At 40.8% G+C, this 24,885-nt stretch overlaps 1 protein-coding gene across 10 annotated transcripts in view; it reads left to right on the top strand.

The window, feature by feature from the left end:
• Nucleotides 1-11,665: 11,665 nt before the first annotated feature.
• The window catches only part of chl1b (cell adhesion molecule L1-like b), a 67,717-nt gene continuing 54,497 nt past the window's right edge, over nucleotides 11,666-24,885 (top strand). For 3 of the 10 annotated variants that reach the window (XM_040003026.1, XM_040003025.1, XM_040003023.1), the window contains exon 1: nucleotides 11,669-12,089. The gene's annotated coding sequence lies outside the window, so the exon portion shown is untranslated. Of the gene's footprint in view, nucleotides 12,090-24,885 lie in introns of all 10 variants that reach the window. The other 7 variants (XM_040003021.1, XM_040003020.1, XM_040003029.1 and 4 more) reach the window with 5 other exon arrangements.

The following is a 24,885-nucleotide window of genomic DNA, read 5'->3' as shown; positions in this document are numbered from 1 at the left end:
ACTGTAGATCTAACTGACTTGAAACATGAGGGAGGGAGAAGGAGGGAGTGAGGGAGAGGGAGGAGCAGCTAAAGGGGTTGGGGGACCACCATTGCTACACAATGTTCAGTCCCCTTCTTCCCCCACTGTGGTAAAACACACATGTTAACTATTTATTTATCTAAGTGTGAAATGAAATTTAGCATTTTGAAACACCGCCATCATATTCACTTAAAATAAATGTCCTCAAAAAGGATAAAGCATGCAAAGAAAATATCCCAAATTGGATTGAAGGACCGTGTTAAATCCTGTAAAATGGCCTTTGAATTCCACGTTAGATAAATAAAACACTGCACAGCATTGTTATGGGTTTTTGGCAACACAATCCATCTTCATTTTTGATGAAAGCCTATGGGCTGTCTGGTATAGAGCAGCAAAGCAGCACACAGCCTGCATATTTACTTCCAGCTCATTTATTCTCATTATGCAGTCCTGCAGACGTCAATGAGGGGATTTCTGCCCCACAGTGATGCTCTGTGATACAGAAGCAGAGAGAGAGAGAGAGAGAGAGAGATGGGGGGACACATCAGGAAAAACAAGGCGGAAGCAAGGCGATGGGGGGGTGCATTCATTCCCGCTCTGAACTTTGACACCTTTGACAGAGGTACCCTCTGTTTTCAGAGCCTACGTTGACGGCACCAGCTCATTCTTTTGGCCTCGCTCAGTCTCCATTGGAAATTTCACATTCGCTGTCACATAATGAGGCCCAGCCCTGTCTAGCTGGGGAGGAGCTATAATTTTATATCTTGGGTTTGCTTCCCTTTAGTAATTATGGTTAATAATGCCAGCCAAATGCCACTTGAGAAATGGTGCAGTCTCAACACATTATTTCTGAGTGTAGGAGCATATTCTGAGTGATAATCATTACCGTGGTTACAACGATCAGATCTTTGTCTGGGTTGAAAAAATAATTGATGTTTTGATTAAATTATTTTGCTTTTCTGAGAATTTCTTTTCACATTTTTAATTGTCCTTAATGTTTAAATCCTGACTAATTTGTAGCTAGAGTGGGTACTTTTGTCAAAAGATTATTAATTCCATCTGCAGCAATTTACATGTCTGCATGGCTCTATGTGAGACCTCCCCGTTCTTCCATATGCATACATGAACAAGAGCAAGCCCCTCTTAAAGAGCGCAATGACAACAGAGGTTGATTGATACTGATAATACAGCATCGAGAAGGAGCTGGGAGGTGGGTTCCAAAGGCGCTTGGATGTATGCAAAACATGTGGCAGGCTGAAACAGCCTAAATAGTGTGCCCCAGATGTGATATGTGAAAGGCATCAGCTGACCCACCCACTAATGTTGGTTAGCATGAAGATTGCCGGATCTGCTAGGATTATAGCTAGCTACTAGGTAGCTGCCACAAGGCACTAACACCATGAAATGTAGTTGAATGTAGTAGTATGAAATTAATATTACAGTAAACGCTCTTAACAGCTACATTACATGACCAAAAGCACTGAGCCACCACACCTACAGAATATGCTTGACCACAGTGTGAAGCTCCCTGCACACAGTTTTTATGCTGATGTTAATATCAGAACAGGTTTTTGGTGGCATCCTATTACAGCACCACACATGATTTCAGTGAGCTCTTTCAAACAACCCATTCTTTCACAGATGTTTCTATGGTGCTATATTTTATTCACTTGTGGCAATGGGACTGAAAACACCTGAATTTAAAGACTAAGGCTACGGTCACACTGCAGGTCTTAATACTAAATTCGGATTTTTTGATTAAATCCGATTTTTTTTGTCTAGTTGTTCACACTAAAAATAAAATGTGACAGCAAACACGCTTTAGTGTGAACAGTTCACAGCCCTCAAAGCGGCCCGCATGCACAAAAGAAGACGTCACACAAAACGCGCTCTGTTTACGGAATTAAAAATGCCGGCTACAGAGCTAGTAGGTGTTGCTGCAGCAGTCTATCAATTTCTCCCCATATGCTAATCAAGTCCAAAACCTCAGTTTCTGTCCACTGACTCGCTCCGTCTCCATATTCCGTCGCCATCCTTTCTTGTTTGTCTTCTCCGGCGCTGATAATGGCATCTGTCTTGTGTCAGTGACATAAAAGATTTCATTTAATGACCATTCAAACAGTAGTCCCTTTCTAAAACATCAGATATGTATCGGATTCAGTACCACATACGAAAGTGACCTAGATCGGATTTGAAAATATGGGATTTGTGCTGTTCACACTGTCATAGCATGATCGGATATGGGTCGCAGAGGGTCAAAAAAGTCAGATTTGATGCGCTTTCGCCTGCAGTGTGAACATAGCCTAAGAGATGTTGACCAATATATTTGTCTATATACTCTTCTTTATGAATGACTGGTGCATCTTGTTACAGTGTCAGATAAAGTCAATTAAGAACTCTTTAAGAAGTTCAGTCTTTTGACTCTAACTTTTAACATGTCCTTTTCCACATAGACATGTTCATTTTTACTCTAGCGTGAGTTAAACAATCCCCTAACAAAATACTGGTAAAATGCATTTAAGATAAATACCTACAGTCACTGCTAACCGCTGTGAGAAATACCTTGTGTTTCCTGTGACTGCTTCAGAAAAAAATCCACTCTTTGTTTCCAGATGAATGGTTTTAATATGAAACAGTTGACCATAGGTTGTTTTAGCTATATTACACTTCTAGACTGGGTGTAGAGACTTAATGCTAAACAGTGAGACCAAATAACACCAGACTGCCTGCATTCCTGGCTTCCTGTTAATCTCACATGTGATGGAAGCAATTTAAAACCACTGCGGGAATGGCAGACTGCACAGTTTATACTGGTCCTTATTATATACAGAGTTAATTGCAGGATGTAAATATATTTTAATGTTATTGGTGAAAATGTCAAACATAAATAGTGTGTGTTCTAAAGTGCTTTTTCTGTTTTCTGTCATATATCTTCATGCTGTTACAGTGATGCATGTTCATTCTAAACATGGCCAAAGTTTCAAATAATGAGGTCAGGCTGTGTACAAATAATTGCTGTGAGCCAAAAACTCAGGCTTCAGACTGCTGTAAACATCAGTGAGTGTGGATATCTTCCTTAATATGGTCATCAAAGCGACATTGCTCAACCTTTGAGGCAACCAATCAGGAAAAAAGGGAGGGGAAGGAGGCTAAAACTTGTTTCAGGCAGAAAACTGAAAGGTAGGCAACAAGGGACAGCAAAACTTAAACAGAGGATAAATAGACATTAATAGAAGTATAGAGATGAAAAAAGCACAATAGGTCCACGTATAACTTCATAGTTTTTCACTGTATTTGATCAAACAACACAAACAAATGTAAATTTAGGTGAGCATCTGTTTATAGGAGCTCGTGAAGTCAGTGTTTGGAGTCCAGTTACAGACAGAAATCACTCATGTGACAGAACTAAAACCACATGGTTCATAATGAGAAGGTGAAAATAGATGTTTTAGGGAGAAAAAAGTAGGATCTGAAAACATAGAAGCACATTCATAACATAATACAGCACAATTCCAGCTTTTAAACTGGACCTCCTATAGGTCAGGTGAGAACTAGGCCTCTACTACTGTAAGAGATTTACCACTTATAGATGTCTCGGCAACTCTTGCTGAAAAATAGGAAGCAGATGTTCCCACCAAATCTAATTTGATTTAATAAGAGCACTCACTGTAACACGGAGCACCTCACAAAAGGTATCTTGTTACATTTATTGCTCAGTCAAGCCATTGTGTAATCCATTCACTGCGATTGTGATACCCTAAATCAGGTTATTTGGATTCAAGTCAATCTGTTCATTTCCCTCCTTTGTGTAACAGAGAGGTCTCAGTCCTGCTTCTTTAGTGCCAGTTGGATGAAGATGAATGCATTGTGAAAAAGGATATTGAGATGACCTGGCTTGGATGACTGCAATCACCTGTAGCCCTATTGTGACCATTCCCTGTTCAAGTGTTGCCATATGTGAAGTAGTTTTCCACAGAAAAGTCCCTGCTCCAGTGTTCACTTTCACTTTATACCCTGTAATAACTCCATGGAAAACCGGTCCACATTTTAATGCTTTTCAGCATACTTTTATTCACTACGGTTGCTGTTACACACTCAACTCGGCTAAAGCTCTGCAGCTCACTGCTGGACACATACCACCACCACCAACAACACAGACAAATCTCTCTATTTTGTCTCCTTGTCTCCTTTTCTGTCTTCAGCTATTCATTTGTACTATTTGTATTTATATGTTCTATTTCTATTGTATATATTAATCGGCATCTGTGGGTGGACAGCAAAGAAAGAATTTCATTGCACAAAGAAATGCCTTTTCTCTTGTGACACGTGACAATAAACACATGCTGGTGAGGCGTGATTGCCGATGCCGTGCAGGTGCGTCCACCTCCCCTGCAGCGGCACCGCAGACCACGCCCCGCTACATAACCCGAGAGTCCAGCGTCACTGCAGAAGTCTTTAGTGCAGGGGTGTCAAACATAAGGGCTGGGGTTCAAAACCATCCTGGGAAAGACTCAAAACTGGCCCAATGGACATCTTTGAAAAATACAAAAGAGAGCATAAATGTTGGGCTATTAACTGTATTTTTTACACATTTTACAGTTTGTCCTGTTTATAAAGATCTTCCACATACCCATTCATACTACAGTAGTGAAGTAATAGATAAACAATTAAATGACAGCACAGTTCCTGTTTTTTCACTATTTCACCCCTATAAAAATGTCAAGTTTTTAAGGTAAATGTGGAATATATGCGGCTATGATGTAAAATAACTTTCCTGCTTTAAAGTATCCTGAAAATGCTTTTTTGGATTTCAATGTGATCAGAATAATTGTGACAACTTTACTGAAATAGAGCTTGAGTATCGATGTGGACCTGCCAAAAGTCCCAGTGACAGAAAAGAGTAAAACAGACCATAATAGCCAAATAAACCTGCCAGCCATATGGCCCGTAACCTACATCTGTTGTTTGCTTCTACCATGTGAAACAAGTATTTTCACACAAAATGACATGTAGTGACTGTTTATTCCCAGGAGGTTGAAGGTGCCACATGCACATACAGCTTTTAGAGACTGGACTTCAGCTTTCACATTGGGCCACTTCTAAGTTCTGTTTTCACTTACTGTTTTTCGTTTTCACTGGCAGTTAAGCATTTAAGGAAGAAAACAGCTTGATGCTTATGGTAGGAAAAGGTTACAGTTTAAGGGCTCCATTTTTTAAGAGTTTCACTCCAAACGATGGTGATGAAACCAGCTCAAATTTGACATGCACATTTTCACACAGCCACCAGGTGTTGCTTAACTTTAAATTGTAATTATAGGTTTTTATACCAGCTTGTGCAAACACCAACATGCGGGTGCTTGCTATGAGACAAGTCCCACAAACCACAGCGTACTCTGGAGACTCTGAACAGCAGGAAAAATCTGGACAGGGTTTGTATGTTTGCTATATACAACAATTCATCACAGAGCACGTGACAGGCTGACATTCATAGGAGTGCAGAAGATGGATGTGAAGAAGGAGAAAGGAGACACTCCCTAGAGGTCAATGAAACAATATAGGCTGGTTCTATTTGAGTCCCACTTCCTTGTTTCTGTCATTAAAAGGGGGGGGGGAAAAATCCTTTTTTCTTTTTTTTAAACAACTCATACCATCTGGAAACGAACTGGTCTACATTACTGACCAACCCAGATGGTCAGATGTGACCAAAAGTGAGCTCCGACATATTACCAGCAATGGAATGAGGCTCCTCCCACTTTGTCATTTACAGGTTAGGAATCTGCTCCATTTCTGTCTGCGGGTCTGAGGTTATTGGATAAATTGATTTCTAGCTGACCTTTGCTAGCTGCTCCGCTGATGCAAAGAGTTCTTAATGATCTTGTGCTGTCAAAGGTGCTGAAATCCCAGATCCCTGCAGACACCATTAGTCTCCAGTACACGGGCTGACATTATGATGAAAGCAGTGAAGGCAGTTGATATGCACCAGGTTGACACAACAATATGAACACCTGTTACTGCAATGCAATCCGATACAAAAGCCATGCTCTGAATACTCCATTTGTGAAGCATGAAATGAGACTTCACAGGAGTGCTGATTCAACCTTGTGCTAGCTTTTGATATTTTTGTAATTATTTAGATTTTTTTGGACTGTAATTTTTGGAATTGCTTTTGTGTGTGTGTGTGCGTGTGTGTGTGTGTGTGTGTGTATTTGTGTGTGTTTGTGTGAAGTTTTGAATTCTGATAAACCTTTGCAGGGGTGTAGAGTGGGGTCATGTTAATGATCCATAAACATTTGCCTTACATCCACAAAGGTCTTCAAGGTCGACTTAATGATTTATTGATTGAAAATTGACAAAAAGCCTTATAACATAAAAACTATGATCCTTACAAGTGTGGTATGTATCGTCAACATACAGAAAATACCATAGGATTTAAAATATCATGTAGCATTTGACCTCTAACCTCTTCTTTAAGGTTAATAAATTGATCTGAAAGTCAAAGTGATATTAATTGTCAGGGCTCTGTGCGCGGGCAGGCGGAGAGGAGGATCCAAACGCAGGACTCAGACACAAACGTGAAACTCAAAACCTCAGCTTTATTGCTGGTACGAAAACAAAACCTGAAGTGAACACGGAATATGGAGAACAGGAACACACAGGCATAATCTGAGGGTACGACACGACACCGAGCATGGGAAAACACAGGGCTTATATACACAGGGTAGTAACGGGGGAAATCGGCAACAGGAGGGAGACACAGCTGGGAGAGATCAGGGCTAACAAGACATGGGGAACAAAGCTGCACACACTAACATAAGACAAAGACTTTCACAATAAAACAGGAAACATGAATCACAACTCAGAGACATGGACTCAACACAGAGACAGAAAATGACACATGGAACTGAACTATACATGAAACCACAATTCCTAAAACATGGATAATAGAAACATGAAACTATGATAATAATAATAATCCCCACAACCACAAGAGAACAAGAAAACAATCCATGATGCAAAATAAAACCAAAACATAATAAACTCAAAATACTGGGTCCAACGGACCCAGAACCATGACAGTAATGCTACATAGAGCTATTTGAAATAACAGAAGGTTTTCAGACTGACGAGTACATGTTGCCATGTACATGCTGGACACATTTTGAGTATAGTTGATTTCTTTTATTGTGACTTTTTCATGCACATTACAGTAACACACTATAACTATTTAAATAAATAACAAATTCTATACATGCACAATGTTACTGAAGAAGGTTTTTCTTTTGGAAAACAAGATAAACTTGTGATCAAAAACTTTTTAAACTTACTAAACATTTAAACTGTTTTTCTAAATAATTGAATGAATGTTACACATGTACTACATATACATAAACAATAAATAAATGATACTCAATTATACTCAAGTATATAAAAATGGGCTTTAATAAGGTAAATAACTAAAGCCTGCACTTGTTTTTACTGCCCTGCAAACTTCTGAAAGTATGTTTAAAAAGAACAAAGATACCAAAATCACTAAAATAGAAAATGCAATACTAAGTAAGCTTTCTTGTTTGGGGGTTTGCAACCGCAGTGTTTCGTGAGCCTACGTTGAAACAGCAGCACCCTGAAATATCAGATATTTTTACACTAAAAACAACAAAAAAAGATTCTTCACCCTCAATAAACATGAAGCCATAACTTTGAGTAAAATGCAACTGAATATATAACACTGAAGGTTTATTTATTGACAAATAAACCTTCAGTGGGGCGATCGTGGCTCAAGAGTTGGGAGTTCGCCTTGTAATCGGAAGGTTGCCGGTTCGAGCAAACAGTGTCGGTCGTTGTGTCCTTGGGCAAGACACTTCACCTACCGCCTACTGGTGTTGGCCAGAAGGGCCGATGGTGCGATATGGCAGCCTCGCTTCTCTCAGTCTGCCCCAGGGCAGCTGTGGCTACAACTGTAGCTTGCCTCCACCAGTGTGTGTATGGGTGGATGACTGGGTGTGTAAAGCGCTTTGGGGTCCCTAGGGGGGACTAGTAAAAAGCGCTATACAAATACAGGCCATTTACCATTTCAATTAAGTACATTTCATTTGACCAGATTCCCTTAGATGGAGTTAAAATATTTTACATTATATTTATGTAATAAAATTACATTTTGGGAAAATCTACATGTTAAAATAAGTTAAACTCCATAATATGAGTAGAATTGTCATTATTAAAATATTTTTTTCTGTTTTTGTCACACTTGATTTGATTCTTCTGTTGCATTTGTTTTGTTTTTATTGATATTAACACCACTAGGATAGGATAAAAATATACTTTAAGTGCAAAAACACAAAAAAATTAAACTGAAATAAACAAACTGACAAAATTTACATCTCAGGGATTCTTTAACTATTCGGATACTGTTGACAGCCTCGGTACTCAAGTATTCTTCAGACTATAATTGAATCGATGCATAGACCCAGACCCCTGCCTGGATGGCTCAATGAAGTCACGAATAATACACAACAGGGCTCTAGCCAAGACTGAACCTGGCTGGGGAGAATTTGTGGGAAATAAGAATGAATGAGAAATGAGAACTATACCCCCTGTTATTGCTGTATTATTTAGGTGCCCTTGAGTGAGGCGGTGAACATCTAACTGGAAACAGAAAATGGTTGAATGGCTAAAGGGCTGCTTCAAGAAGCCAGCGGCCATACTCGTGCATTTCTTTTTCTAATTAGTGAAGCGTAAAAAACAGCAGGTAATGAAACTGGAATAACCATGACACTGAATGTTCCTCTCACTCAAACAGAGAGAGAGAAGGGCCGACATTGTGTTTCTCACAGTGTGGGTAATTAGAATGGATACACATTCACTGTAATTTCTCTCTGCGTGTTACTGTTATAGTATTGTAAGTGTGTACTGTTCTGCTGATGCAGGGTTATGTTATGCTAATTATTCAGGCTGCTAGTTAAATGGAGTAACTGCATCATAGCTAACAGTATCGTCTGCTGTTAGAATTTTACCTGCATGTTTACATTTTATAGGCCTTATTCATTTAAGGTATGTTGATGAGTAAAGAAATGAAAGTTATCAATAAACATAGTGGAAAAAATGCATTACGCCTTAATTTAAATAAGATGGCTTGACATTCTCCACATGTGCTTTATTTTTAAAGCTGAGCAAAAAAACACTCCTCTTTTACTTATCTGTGCTAACATGGAAATAACCAGCTATGCTGTTTCACTAATCTGACATGAAGCTACATAAAACACAATATGAGAAAACTGTAAACACAGTAGAACAAATATAACTCAGATCTTCTGCACGTCACTGTGAGCTGTTCCAACAAATATAAACTTTGGGGCTGCAAACCCAGAACTTCTTTGACATGCCCCCTTGGAGTCATGCAAGACAATATGAATCATGTACACTGCTCAAGAAAATGAAAGGAACACTTGTTAATCAGAGTATTGCATCAAGTCAGTGAAACAGCTCAGGTATTGATTTGGTCAGTTAAGTAGCAAAGGGGGGGTTGTTAATCAGTTTCAGCTGCTTTGGTGTTAATAAAATGAACAACAACCTTTAATTAATTTTGTTCTTTTGTAAGGTGACCTTGGGTTTTTGAAAAGGCACCCTCAAAGAAAATTTATTATTATTATTATTATTATTATTATTATTAACAGGTGCATTACAAGGGCAACCCCCAAAACCTCTGACATTTTCCCTGATTGACATCTTTTCTGATTGTGTTTTCACTGGATTTGAATTTGGCTAGGATCAGTGTCAGTACTAACACGAGGTGATGTCTGGACCCCACAGTGGTTGTGGAGGTACTCCAGCTCCTCCCGGATGGCACATCAATACATGTCATAGCCAGAAGGTTTGCTGTGTCTCCCGGCACAGTTTCAAGGGCGTGGGGGAGATTTCAGAAGGCAGGCAGTTACTCTAGGAGAGCTGGCCGTAGAAGGTCCTTAACCCATCAACAGGACCAGTATCTGCTCCTTTGTGCAAGGAGGAACAGGATGAGCACTGCCAGAGCTACAAAAAGACCTCCAGCAGGAGACTGGTGTGAATGTCTCTGACCAAACAATTAGAAACAGGCTTCATGAGAATGAGCCCATCGTCCATTAGTGGGCACTGTGCTCACTGCCTAGCACTGTGGAGACTGAGGTCCATCACTGGCACCCTTTGCTTTTTACAAATGAGAGCAGGTTCACCCTGAGCACATGTAACAGATGTGAAAAGGTCTGGAGAAGCCATGGAGATCCTTGGAGGGACACACAGACCTCCATGTATAGGCAATGGCACCATGACTGCCATTATTTATTAGGAGGAAATCCTTGGACCCATTGTCAGACCCTTCTCTGGTGCAGTGGGTCCTGGGTTCTTCCTGGTGCATGGTAATGCCTGGCCTCATGTGATGAGAGTATGCTGGCAGTTCCTGGAGGATGAAGGAATTGAAACCATTGACTGAACCCCATGCACACCTCACAAAGTCCAATAGGATGTACATACAAGCATATGGAGGCCATACAAACTACTCTGTTGCTGCAATAAAATTTTGACAAAATAAATCGCATCATTGTTCCACTTTTTCTTTCAATTCCACCCTGATAGTTTTTATTTTCATCAAACAGTGTGGTATCCTTTTGTTCCTAACACATTAGCCTGTCCTTATCAGTATATGTATATCAGTATATCTGTCTCTCCTGTGCTGGGTCTGGAAGACAGGTTTTTGATAGATAGTGGTGGGGATGGGCTCTAGTCTCAGTAGTATTAGGATGACCAGGTGTCCCACTATATATGGGACTACAGAGCATTTCAATTCCTCATTTCTTCTTCCACATACTGAGGAAATGTAATCAATTTTTTAATTTTTTTTACCTGTGGCTATGCAGGTTAACTGATCACCACTTTGTGCTGTCCCAAATATTGCAAGGCACCACAAAATCATAAAGTATGCAGATTTTAGCAGAACTGCACAGATGCGACTACGAGGAAAATGAAACCAAGCTACAACAAAGATGACTTATGACCGGGCGAAGTCAGTGGAAGATGATTTTCAGACCTTTTCCCTTTTTACCCAGAGTTATTTTTCAATTTCACACAGGCACAGTATAACAGAGCACAGCTGAGTCTCACATATTACGTTATAGGTATTAAAATTTCAGACTTCCTCTTAGCATAGGTGATGTATCATATAGTCAGAACTCAGTTTGATGGTATTTTTTCCAGGGAAAAAATTTCTATTTTTATAGTAATTACTATTATTTTCAGTATTTGATATCATAAAAATGATAATGTTATTAAACGCGATGTACTTTTTTCAAATAAATTAAAATAAAAACAATTCAAATCAATGCAATTTTGTAAATCTCGTGTGTTTAGACCATTCAGGCTCAGCAAGACAAACAGAATTCCTGTGAAATTACAAAAATACATTTTCAAATAAATAACACCTGCAAGGAACTCCATAAACAGGACAGGCACAAACAGGGATTTACATCCAATGAAGGACAATTTAAATGTTTCCCTCTCATTCATATTTGAACAGCATCCCCACCAGAAGAGTTCAGTGTCCCTCTCTCCTCCTCCTCCTTCTCCCATTATAAAACCTGCTCACTCCGAGTCTTGGGAATAATGTCTGTCACCGTTTGGGGGGCTGGGGAGAGCTTTAACCCGGTCACAACGTGGGGAAGTTGCGCACGGGTTCTTCTGCGTTGCCATGGGTTTTTTGTGAAACCTATTGACTACGATAGGGTCCCTTCTTTTCTTTGAGTCTGTCATTGTGGAGGTGGAGGAGAAGGAGGAGGAAACCGCTATTACTTTCCCCCCCTTTTTACAGAGGCGCAGAGAGGAGGAGGAGGAAGAAGAGGAGAGGGGAGCAATAGTAGCATCCAAGGGAGGAGGACGAGGAAGAGGAGAAGAGGAGGAGGAGGGGTGGTACTCCGCTACACACCAACTGCGAGGCACGGCGGCAGCGTTACGTTGACAGTTAACACTCCCTCTGCCTTCTTCCTCCAGCGGTGGACACAATTCAACTTTGTGAGCGGCTGTCTGGACATGAGTAGCACCTGAAGGTGAGTTCTTTTTAAAATTTTATTTTCTTCTTTTTTCACTTTGCTTCGAAAAGCAAGTCGCGCTTTTCCCCTCCTTTGACTTTTTAGTTGTGACACTTGTTAGAAATGTTTGCTAGCTTGCGCACGCGGAGCTCCCCGGTTGTTATAGTGATATACAGCAGATACCTGCACGGGCTCTATATGGCAGGTGCTTGGAAATGCCAGTTTAAAGAAGAAGAAGAAGTAGAGGAAGGAAATAAAGAAAGAAGGCAAATGTAGGAAAAGATGGATTTGGGATGGAATTGGGAAGTGTTGTCACGACTGCTTTGGGAGAATGTTTCATGAGTGGAATAATAACTACAGGTGCAGTTTAGAGTAATAGAAATGATGTTGCTAGCTACCTTTGCTTCAGCCCCTTTTTAAATCACGTCCGTTGTATGCCGAGAGAGAGAGTTACTGCTTGTGAATTAATGCCTTTCTTATTTGTATGACAGCCTGAGGTAAAAAAAAAAAATACTCACTGGAGATCACACACACACACACACACCATCCTTCTTATTTACCACTACACTGGCCATAACACAGGGCTGATCTGAGCCTGCATATCACTGGCTTGCATGCTGAGTGCTGAACTGCAGAAGGGAATCACACCTTGTCACCCAGCATGGTGAATCTCATTCTTAGAGGGCAAAAAAGTGCTTTTGCATGTGATATGAGAGTCATTTGCCAGGTATGTGGAGTAGGAATAAAGGTGCGTGTGTTCTGAAGTGTAGACTTGAATGCAGAGGACCTGTACAGAAGGTTAACTGGTGTCACATTGGACATTCGAACTCTGTAAAAGGCTGTAGAAAACGAAATAAAATAAAAAACCCTAGGTTTCTCTAATCTCGTTCTGCTCTTACGGGAAGTGGCTCCTCATTACGTGCGTTAGATATGTGATGCGTGATTGGCATAACTGATTAGACTTTAATCTGTGCGATTAAAATCACATTACAGTCACATTTTAAACCAAGGGCAGTCGTTGCTTGTGTGCCTCATTGTGTTTGCTGCACGTATGAACCGACTGTGTCTCACGTGGCGGGTATGAGGATTCCCTCAGTGTGAATATTTACGAGGTATGCAAATGTACTAAACTCCTGTGTGGAAGTGCAGCGATTTCAAATGTAGTGTTGTTTTCTGGGTCCCCCCCACCCTTGTAGATGGTGCCTTTGAGGGAATCCCAGGAAACAGAACTGTTCCGTAGCTTACCCATAATTTGATATTTTTAATTCCTTTTGATCGTTGTCTTGTATTGTTCTCAGAACAGTCGATGCAACCCATATTGTCTGCACATTTGTAATGAAAAAGGGAAAAAAACAACAACCATGCACACACTAAACACTGCCACTTTTGTTTGTTTTCGGGGTGCTGCTACTTCTTATCCTGGTCCCGTTGCTTAGTGTTCAACGCAAAGACCTTGTGAAGGTCAAACTGCCATTAGTGAGTTTAATCAAATCCAGCTGCAGATCCTATTCATGCTGCCCACCCCCCTTCATCCCAGCACATAGCTTCTCCGGTGTTCTCACACATCAGGTAAGTTGTCTAAATTTCATTTCTAGGCCAAAGACAAGAGGCTCTAATGGCACTTGTCATCACACGTGGTTTCCCCCCTCAGCTTCTCTGTATTCAGGGCAGTGGTGCTTTGTGTCCAGAAGTAGGTCGAATGCTTCTCACCAAACAATTTGAACGATCGCCAGTAATTGGACAAGCAAAGTGTCGACCATCTCCCAGCCGGTCCATGTCAGCCAGCGCCCCCCACCAGCCCCCGCCATCCTGTCTCCGCACCACTTAATATTCAGCTCCAACCTGGCACATTTCATGGAGCTTTTTCATCCTTTTAATCATTTTGATTGCTAAATGCAGCAAACAGAACATCCTTTGTGGCCGCAGACGGGCTCATTCTTAAAACGGCCTTGCAAGCTCAGCTGACTGAGTGTTTACAATGCAGTTTCCGCAAAACTGTTTAAATAAAACTTCCACCTGCACATCAGTGCTTGGTATTGCACAGGAACACCTGAGCTTCCAACTTTGTTGTGTTTGTCATCGGATTTTGCTCAAACTGGCAGTGCCATTAAAGGCAGGAAGTGCATTGAAAACATGAAAGACAAGAGACAAGCTATGATTTTTGTCTTTACCTGTTCATACAGGTGTGTGTTTGCCTTGGAGCTGAAATGTTTGCACTGATGGCATGTGTGTGTCTGTGTGTATGCATGTTGTATCGTCCTGTGTACAGCGGGAGGGAAATGAGGGGGCTGAGAGTTAAAAGGGGAAAGAAACAGAGAGCCCTTTCTTTTGTACCCAGGCTGTATTCACCTGGCCTTTATAGAGCAGACTGAAACAAGCCGAGATGCTGTGTGTGACTGAGGCGAATCAGCCTTTATTTCAAATATTTGATCCAAAAAGAGTTTTGACTCTGACACATTCTTTCACATAATCTTTGCTTTTTAAGCACTCTGAAGTGTTTACCTGTGTCTCATCCATGCAGTCTGCAGTAGATTCATTTCACCAGCTGTAATTTTGGGCTGTAATTCAGTCCTGTCGGATGGAATCTGGAGTATGAGATGGCTGTAAGAGATTAGCGAAAGCAGCCTGACAGCAGCGAGCAGGAGTGAATAGCTGTATCAGACTAATTGTCCATTTTAGCTGCCCTTTTATCACCCTATCTAGAATGTGTTGCTAGTCGAGATGCAAAAAAAAAAAAGTGCCTGTTGGAACAAGTACGATGCAAAGGGAAAACCCAAAGTCTGATAACAACAAGCATTACAGTGATATACCTGGCGGCGTTAAGCTGTTCAAATATGTTTTCCCGGAAGAGGCTGGCAGACGTGTAGAGAAGGTGTGGAGCCTAGCAAGTACCCAGGCCCTAATTGAGGTTCAGCTCAGGCTCCACCACTACAAGCAATTACACTGACGACTTGTGCTCCCTGTGCTTCAGGCAGAGTTGAGAGTGCTGCGGCATAGCCGTACCTGAGCCCTGCTCTTTCATGTTTGTCACCGATGACAGCCAGAAAGGCACATTCCAGCCAGTAAGTTCTGGAAATGTGTCTGGTTACATGAAATATTCATTTCCTTTTCCTGCTCTCCAGCAATGTGCGTATTTATTTACCAGATTTTCTTTTTCTATGATTCCCATGATTGGCTCAGAGAGGAGATGTAGGGAGGAGGAGGGTTTGAATTCTTATTATTTTTCCCCCTCCATGCAGCCTCCGATGGGGGATGAAGGTGTAAAGATAAGAGGTGCTGATCATCAGAATCAAGGTTTATTTCTTATTTAACAGGCCACTGCATCATCAGGACCAGTGGGCGAACATGATCAATGGCTTCTCGCACTGCACGGACAATTAATCAGGAAACACTGAAGGACAAACCTGTAGAGAGGTCAATGTTATCTTGAATGTTCAGTTCTACTTTTTTCTTTTTTTTGCAAAAGAAGCGAATAAGAGGGCGGGAGCAGGCGATGTGCTTCAGGCTCATCCCTGTCTGGAGGTTCAGTTTGGCCCGTCATTGCTCCTTTTTTCTGTGCTGCCGAGGCTGTTTTCTCACAAATGGAACATTTTACCCAGACATTGTTATTTGCTGCCAGCCCCAGAGCTTGCAGTGCTTTCATATCTTTCATAGTGTTTTCTGTTTACATGCCATAATTCAGAAAAAATGTCCCATCATTGTTATGTACAAGCGTTTACACGCATCTTTCGTTTGTATTGTTATTATCCTCACCTCCAGGCTGTTTGTCAGTGTGCTTTTCATGGGAATTTCTTTTCCTTCTCTGCTGGAATCAGAGCAAAGACAGCGTCATGTAGTGTTCTTCTGTGTCGTCTGGCTTCACAATTGTAATTTTTATGTTGAATTAATCAACTTAGATTAGGCTCACATGAAAACCATGGCCAGTAATGAGAACCAGTAAAGAGGATGTTTTACGAGAGGAATTCTAATCCTAATTTGCATTGCTGTCAGCTCTAAACTAATTTTTCCAATCTCATTGTCCTTTTTTTTTTTGCATGCCTGCTCAGAATTTTAGTGTCGCCTCTGGATCACGGGGTACATATCCATCCAAATTCAATGTTTATGTTAAAAACCTTGGCGAAAAGGGCAACACAACCATAAGATTCTCCAAGGAACAACGAACATGACAGATATGCCTCAAATAGCAAGAAGTTATTGCCCTTAAGTCAGTGAGAGTCAGGGATGATTTCCATTTCAATTGCAGTCTCAATTTGGGATAAGTCATGCATACAGAGGTAAGACGAACAAAGAGCTTAGGAATAAAAGTGACAAATGAAGAGAATGGAACAGAAGAGCCTGGTATCATTGGCTTTGTGTCCCATGAAGGGTATTGTGTGGATAAGGTTACAAGGGGACCCTTGGGACATGAAAGTGAAGGGCACCAACGATGAGGAAGGACACGTTTGACAAGCAGGGGACACAGAGGGCATACTGGGCTCGATATGAAACACACCTCAGACTATGATTCTGTGACTCGTGTCAGTAAATTTGTTGGGGTTATCTCTCAAAATGGCTTGTGTTGTCTAAAGAAAAGTCCCCAGAACTTTATTCGGTTTATAGTCATATAAAACAAAGCAACAGATCCTCACGTTTTGATACGCTGACAGTAAAAATCCATAATAAATCTATGATGAAGGATTATGAAAACAAAAACCCTACAGTATTATATGAATCATGCAATTAAGACGAATATTACTTTCATATTTTTCTCCATCGCAATACTGAAGCATCCTCCCCATGTAATCCTTCGATAACACCTATGTTCTATTTAGTGAGATTTCGATTTTTTCTACTTCCTTTGTGTTGTATCCAATGTTTTGTCTACTGTTGCAGCTTTTCTCTATTCGCCTGTGTTTTCTTCAGTACATTTGACCTTTCAAGGTCACCATATGCTAATACATCTGGGGTTAGGGTAGGTTGAGGATTTGGCTAATGCCCACACATTTTTATGGAATTTTCACCTATTTGGAAAATATTTTAGAGAAAAATATGAATGGCAATCAAAGTCATTCAGCACAGCCTAGTTTGCTTTGTTTAATTAAGCTGTATCTTTAAACAAATAGAGGGTCAGTTTCTTTTGCAGTGCCCCAAATTCTGTCTGCATATTCAGGAAAAAAAACAATATTTCATGTAGTACTGTAGAAATTGTAAAGGAGGTCTCTCTAAAAGTATGTGTTTGTTTGACAGGGTGTACTGTGAGGGCAGCAGTGCTGTATTTCCAGATGCTTCCCCTGGGACCTCATTACATTGTGTGGGGCTCTGTTGGGTACTGTAAGTGGACTGTTGGGAGTCCCAAGCCGGTGCAGCCCCATGTATGATGATTTGGTGTGAACATACAACTCAGTGTCTGCTCTGCATATTAAGAGCCTATTTACTGGCCCATTGGGGCCTGGAGTCAAGCACAGTAGTATCATCCAAATGGAAGATTAGAGAGCAGATCAGGCACGATTAGAATCATGGAATAAAGAGGCAGGGCTGCGTGGTCAATTTTCTAAGTGGGCTAACACACGAGCAAAGACTTTAATCCTTTTCTGTTTTCTGTTGCACCATTTAATTTGGTCTATTTTTCCAAATTGCCATTTGGGTCGGTTCAAAGGTGGGGAATGTCCCAGCTGTTTCATACTGACATGGATACAATATTTCATATATATTTTCACATGTTTTAAAAATCTGATGAGGCATATGCTGAGGTGGTTCTTTTTGTGTTGACTTCTTAATACTAATTCATGTTTTCTGCAGTTTTTGAAGGTTGTGATATTTCTAAAAGTCTTTGCAGTTGCCCTTCAGGGTGTTCCACAGAGAGCCAAAACTCAGCATGTCTATTTCTTAATGCACTCTCCCCACAGATAGAGCAAATGATGAGTGAAAGAATCTTGCCAAGCTGGTACGGGTCCAAATTAATTCATCAGCTTGGGGGAGCTCCGAACTCCATTTTTACAAGTGTGACCCACAGACCTCAAGCTACGAACTGCAGACCTCCTTGACCTCATTATTTTTAAAGCTCCAGATTGTTGAGGGTAGAAACCAAATGTGCTTCTTACAGAGCACATTTTTATGGCCGCGTATTGGATTGCAAACGATCTCACTTTATAACGTTTTCTGTAGCTTACAGTGGAGTTCTAATGAGTATCAAGGGGAGGTTTTTTGCTGATAAAGTAAGACCAGTCACTGGGACTCATTCTGTTTAGGTGTAGCTATTAGAATGTTTAGACATAAAGAAAATAGCTTGGTGCTAAATTACTAAACATTTTAGTCACAAATTGACTCATTTGGAGACATAAGAGGGCAGTGGTAGGGGTAAGTACAGTTTAATTGCATTAGCTAATCAGTGTTATGCAGACTTTCCTAAACACAGCTACAAGAGTGTAGCGCTCATTATGAAATGCCAACCAGATTAGCAGCCACTATAATTGGAAGTGTTTTCTTTTTAGAAAATGGTATGCAAACACTTTAATGTTGAAGTTGGGATCTCTTTGTAGACAGTAGAGGAGGTAGATAAGACTATTGGGTAACTTTAGGATCAGAGTTAATTTTTAGGGAATGTTGGACATTGTTTATTTGAACCTTTATTTCTTATTTGCGCCATAGTTGAAAATATTCACAAATATTACATTTTCCACAGTTAGTTGTATCCAAAACGCTCCATACAAGGCTTTTAGGTCTTCTTCTTCAAATAGCATCCATGGTTCATAGAAATGCAGCTGCAGGATCTTTCTATTGGCCATGATCCCATAAGGGAGAAAATATTTTACTTGTGTGCACTGGCTGTTGTGCGAACTGCACTTTTTCAAACACAGAAAGGCAAACATAAAATATCGGTATGGAACTTTTACATTAAAAGCAAAATGCACAATAGAAGAAGGAAAATTCGAATTACATCCTTCTGTCACAGAGGAAATACATGATTAACAGCCACATGGTAATTCACAGTGATGAACTGCAGATGTATTTGAAAAGGAAGCAGATGTTTGCCTCTGATTAATGCTGATGTTGAGAGGAACAAATACTTTACAGATAAAAACGTTGCCCTGCAGTCTAGTAATTAGCTCTTATTGCTTGCCTGCCTACATTCATCAATGCAGAATCCCTTATCTAGGGTTGCACTTGTATCACTCTACCTACCAAATAGTTATAGGTAGACTTTAATCCTAACCTTGATTAGAAGAGATTGAAAAGAGGTGACAAAAATGTCAGTGCAACACCAGCAATCTGGGCAAAATCTGCTTAGTTTTTATTGCCTTCTGTCAGGTTTTTCAGCTCTATCAAAATTCTGTGTATGAGCAAACCGCATGTCTTTTCACTGTGAGTGCTTTGCCAATTTGAAATGGCTTAAAGGCTTGAAAGATTGGCTTAGAGAAACAAAAACAGATCAATAGAGGTGATCCTCGAGAAACCTTGCTTTGATATCCTTGGCTTCAGCCTGGAAATGCTCCCATCAGTCTTCATGCGACATGCAACACAGGTTTTTCTTTTTTTGTCTTTCCTCCGGCTTTCAGCTGACCCTTTTGCTTTGTAGCCGCAGGCAGCATGTCAGCTGTGCCGGTGAGAACATCTGGGTGGTCTTCAGTTGTAAGATTCACCACCACCACCACAACTCCTTAAGGCACACTACTGCTGGCACTTTGTTGTCTTAAACATTGACATTTGCATTTAAATTGACTTCATGCCGCCGTGATTTATTTCCTTGAGAGAGTGACAGAGTTTTGTCGACGGCTTTGCCTCTAATTCTCTCGCATCTGCCAAAAGCATGATAACCGAGGTGGGATTATTATTGAAAGGAATTGCGGTCATAACTTTGTTTCGTAGTGTAGCATAGCCACACACCAGCCACAGACCACTTGCATCTCACAAATTCTTTTAAAACTGCAGATTAAATTCTAGCCAGCCATGCTTGACGGTTTTTCTCATGAATTAATTGTAGTGAAGAAAAAAACATTTCTTCACATTGCTGTGAAAATTGAACTTGGAACGTTCCTATGAATTTGTTAGATCTCTAAAAGTAATGTAAAACTCTGTTGGATAGAGCTTTGCAACTATACAGGTCTTGCTTGGCTCAACTTAGCAGAGTGACTGGATGTTCGTGCCGATATTTTGCATGCGTGTCTGTGCTAAAATGTTTTTTTTATCCCCTGTTATTACCGCTGTCACTAAAGGGGAATAACACCTGTTTAGCACGTCCCACCTTTAAAAATACATTTTATGACTCTCAAGCTCTTTCAAAGCATGTTGTCACCTCTATGATTTATCCACCTTGTAAAAATACTCCAACAAAAAATTGCCAGCTCTGCAGGGGTCATGATAATTCACAGGCCCACGTTGCTCACAGAGTGACAGCTTGACACAAGAAAGCGAGTATAATTGACACTATTAGCCTTGAGGTCTGTCAGTTTTTTGACAGTTGATGAGTCCACGTGCGTCTTTCCTTCCACTATCCAGAGCAAATTAATAGCTCCTGTTCTTAAACCATTTTACACCTCAGTAATCCCTTTCTAAAAGCTGCTTTGCCCAGCTGAGCCACAGTTTGTGCCCCGTGTCACGGATTTGCGATTATCCTTTTCCAAAGTGTGAATCATAGGTGCAAACACACCCTTGTGAAAGAGGATCCACGAGTCAGATTCTCCCAAGGTGCGTGTTCATGTCTTCTTGTTGAACCAGTGCTATATAAGCCCCCTGGGTTCTCCTGCGTGGTGTTACTCACCTGCCGTTGGAACATTTGGATCATGTCCCTGGGCAATGAGCAGCCCTCAGTTTCCCATTTGCAGCCAAACCAAAGTTACAGATGGCTGCGCTGCTTCCTGTGGTTCGCCAGTGGCTGAGGTGTGGAGAATTTGAAGGTTGCAGTCAGGTCTTTCTCTGCTGTTCAAATGTCATTACTGACACACTGAGGTCTCTTTAAAACTTGAGCCACTCTTTTCCTCCACCACCTGCAGTGAGATGGGGTTTTAGCAGGGGTCCAAAGTGTGCCAGAAGCACTGCTATTAACCCTGTGTATTGTGTCTTTCTATGAAGGGCAGTCTACTGGCAGACTCTTCCCCTCATCATAATAGAACAGACTTCACTCCTTCTGGTGAGGACGGACATAGTTTGCTGGCTTTCAAAGAACCTTCAGGCAGATTTTCGAACAGTGGACGCTCTTTTCTTCCCATTTGCACGATATTTGTTTTTGGACAATGTTTAGGCTGACGCTGCTCCTCCTTGAGATTGGTTCAGCTATCTCCATCATGAAGTAAACAAGCTCTCTCCCCTCATTCACTAGACAACCAGACTGTAAAGAGCTATTCAAGAAAAGAGAGAAAAAAAAACAATGAGTCTTCCCCAGTGTGTGTGGGAGTGTGTCTTAACATCACAAAGAAAGAGTGAGTCTCTAACTTCAGAGGCGTGTTAACATAAAAGCGAAGAGAAGAGGATTTTTTAGTAATCACAGTGGTGCTGTTTTGTTCCTAGAGATGTGAAGTAGCAGTATGGTGAATCTGATGATGATATCAACATGTTTTGAGGAATTCACCATTATTCAAACCTATTTTTTTTCTTATTTTCTCTTAGATATAAAATGGTACAGTGGTGGATGTTTAAAGCTCGGGCTTCAGACTGATGTAAAAGTTTGGTTTCAGACAGCTTTTATACGCTCTCTGGCTCTGTGTGGCCGTCTCAGGCACATAGCTCTGATCACAGGAACCCCACCCACCTTTTGTTCATATCTTTTGTTTCCGGGGGGCAGCCAGTCAGAAGAGGCCCAAAGGCAGTGGGGTAATTTACCAAAATTGCATGCTTCACACAGTGTATGAACTGAGATTCGGTGTGAAGTAAACAAGCATTATTTTGAAGTGTGAATCATGCAAAGCTACTCTTGTCCAAAAATAAAATATTGAATTTGAAGTGAACATAAAATGTCCCCTTTAAAAATGTTACAAATGTATCTTCTTCTTCACTTGTGCTTAATTACTTATTACAATATTTGTCTGCACATTGTACACACTTAATGTTGCTGGCATTGGAGGTAATTTAAATTCTCAATGTGGTACTGTAACACAGATGGCAGAACAGCTGCGATTGAATGAATTAGTTAAAAAAAGTAGATAAAATAATTGCCCGGGCCTGGACTGCATCATTTTGTGACTGCATGCTTAGTACCCCAGAGAGGAAAAACTCTGAATATGTGGTGTGAGTAATGGATATGCATCTAGTGTGTGGTGATTCATATTATATGTAGGTGGAGGAGCATACATTACTGGAAGTGTGACTGTTGCCAGTAATATCGTGTCTTTCTGTCTTCTTGTTTTTCCTTTTTTCTTGTAAATTGTTAAATGGTGTCCAGTCCAGCTGTAGGTGGGGGGGATTCCATTACTGTGCTCTGACCCCACACTGGCTTTGAAAGAAAGCCGAGAGGGGAGGGGGGTTGTTTGTGGTGAAAATGGTTCAAAATGCTTTTCCCCTGCACAGTAGTTGATTTATAAGACTGCATGTCTCCAGTTTCCTGCTGCTGTGTTAAAGCAGAACGTCGGACTATTAAACTGATGGTCTAACATTGCTTCTTTGTCACTGTCAATATTAAGGATGAGGCCTGGGGTTGGTCATGGAGACCCTTCTTTGGGTTTCTTCATTTCTACATGTGTGTTTACCTTTATAAAAGGAGCTCTTTGCATTTGAATGAAGAGAAAGATGGACAATAAAAATGGTTTGATCAAAGGTGTATGTACTTCAGCGGACCAAAAAGGTTTTGTCCTGAGCCATGTCCTGTCTTGATCCACCTACTACATACACAAGAGCATGTTGGGGGTATTCCTTTCCATTCTGATCAGAGGTAGGAGCTCTGGTGCCCAGAATGCAGAGCACAGCAAGTCCACAGCCATCATCATTAGAGCTACACTGCTGCGGACACTAATGGCTGTCTCCATTCTGCTGCCTCTGCACATTCACGGGGCTCTTCTGAGACTTGAGGGTGTGAACACATGAATTATTTTCCCAGGGAGGAATTCACCATTCCTGTTCCCACTTTAAAGTCTAAGATGTAGAAACCTTAATATAGCCAAGAGCCACCATGAGTGCATTAGTGGTGACGTCCTCTTTCTGCCACCCTTGAATCATCAAAGGGGGCTAATTGGGGAGTTTGTCCTCATTTATATTCATCCAAAGGCTGGAAAAGATGGTGCTGTTTACTTGTTTCAATATTGAGAAGAGGGGGAGCGGAGAGGAGGGACAAACAGTGTTGGCAGTGTTAAACTGGGGGATGGGGCTGGTAAAACTGATGTGCTGTGAATTTCTTGTCCCTGGACTCGTGATTGAGGTTTAAGATTTAAATGAACAAAATCTGCATCTTTAAATGGAAAGTGAAGGTGACGTATGCATGTTTCAGTGGAATGAAGATTTATTACCTTTATTTCTCAAGAAAGCGTTAAATGCAATATTTGAGAATCAATACAGGGTCATGACAAGGCACATTCATCAGTTTTGTTTATTTCTTCAGTCAAAAGCTTCACGTGGGTATCTTTTTCCAATTACATGCAAAGGCGGGCGGAGGCAGCCGAACCCCCTCTTTCTGCTGCGACCGTATAGATCGCGACCTGTATAGATTTTCAGCCATCTGAATGGACTCTTTAGTGCCTGCGGTCATTGTGTTGAGCCAGTTTCCTGATTTTTGGCACAATTGTTCCCTCCTCCTGATCTACACTTTACAAATCAATAGGCTTTCATAGTAATTTACCTTTGTGAGGCCCTGAGAGCTTGTGGTAAATTCACTGTAAACCATAGAATTGGTGCAGTTCTCTGATGTCCTCACCACTTAAAGCTTTGTGAATCCATGGGTGTGCTTAGTTAGAGACTTACATACTTATTTGTTTTCTCTTCAGCTAAATAAACTGCAGATTGATGGTGTGGGATTGATCACTATTCCCCTGCAAATAGTTCATGATTTATGCTTTGAACTCTAAATCCAATGTGATTCTGGAAAATAGGGCATTACTGATTCTGATTAGCTCATTGGCTACACTCTGTCCCTACCTGATGGTAATCAATACTCATAGTGTGGGAGATCAATTCCCTTATATGGTGCACAGGCTGGGGACCCCATTGCTGCTATGGAACCTATCCACAAACCACTGAGGCCAATTTTCATAATGAGTTTCAGGATAAAACTATATCAGCTGAATCATCAGTTGTCAGAGTAGTCACAGTGGCAGAATGAGTGTGTTTTACAGCTGAACAATAATCTTAGTGTTCTTTTCTGTAATATGCTGATCTGCCATCTAACACACTTTGATATCAATCTGTCTTTGTTACAAAATCCGCCACTAATGTCAGCCTGTCTCTATTTTTTTTTAAATGATATTATTTTGATTACTGACCAAGAACGGAAGTCTAATTAGTCTTATCCAGATATATCTGGGCTTTGAATTGGAAAAACAAAAACACACGATTGAGCCTGATTGATTGGCTGCAGTCAGTTGTCCGATATGTAATTTTACAAATCCTGTACTCCTTAGTTTTTCACTCATATTTTTAAGGTACTGTAAGAAAGACTAAAGGAGCCCAAGCCTAGACAGCTAGCAAGTTGTTAGACATATATCAGTTTTAAATCTTTTTCTTAAATGTAATAAAATGTCACAGGTTCAGTCCAATGCAGCAGGGAAACTCCAAAGCTAAATGCATCAATAGTATTACTGCTGCCTCTTTCAGAGGTTTACTGTATCTAGTTCACTTGCATTTTGATCAATCATGTTTTTCAATAACCTCATTCTGGATTAGCAGCTGAGCGCTCAGGCACAGCAGACAACAGGCG

This window comes from Simochromis diagramma, unplaced genomic scaffold (assembly GCF_900408965.1).
Source record: "Simochromis diagramma unplaced genomic scaffold, fSimDia1.1 OVJJ01000646.1, whole genome shotgun sequence".
Taxonomy (NCBI): Eukaryota; Metazoa; Chordata; class Actinopteri; order Cichliformes; family Cichlidae; genus Simochromis; species Simochromis diagramma.
The sequence above is the reverse complement of the archived record's forward strand: the minus strand, read 5'-3'. Positions and strand labels throughout refer to the sequence as shown.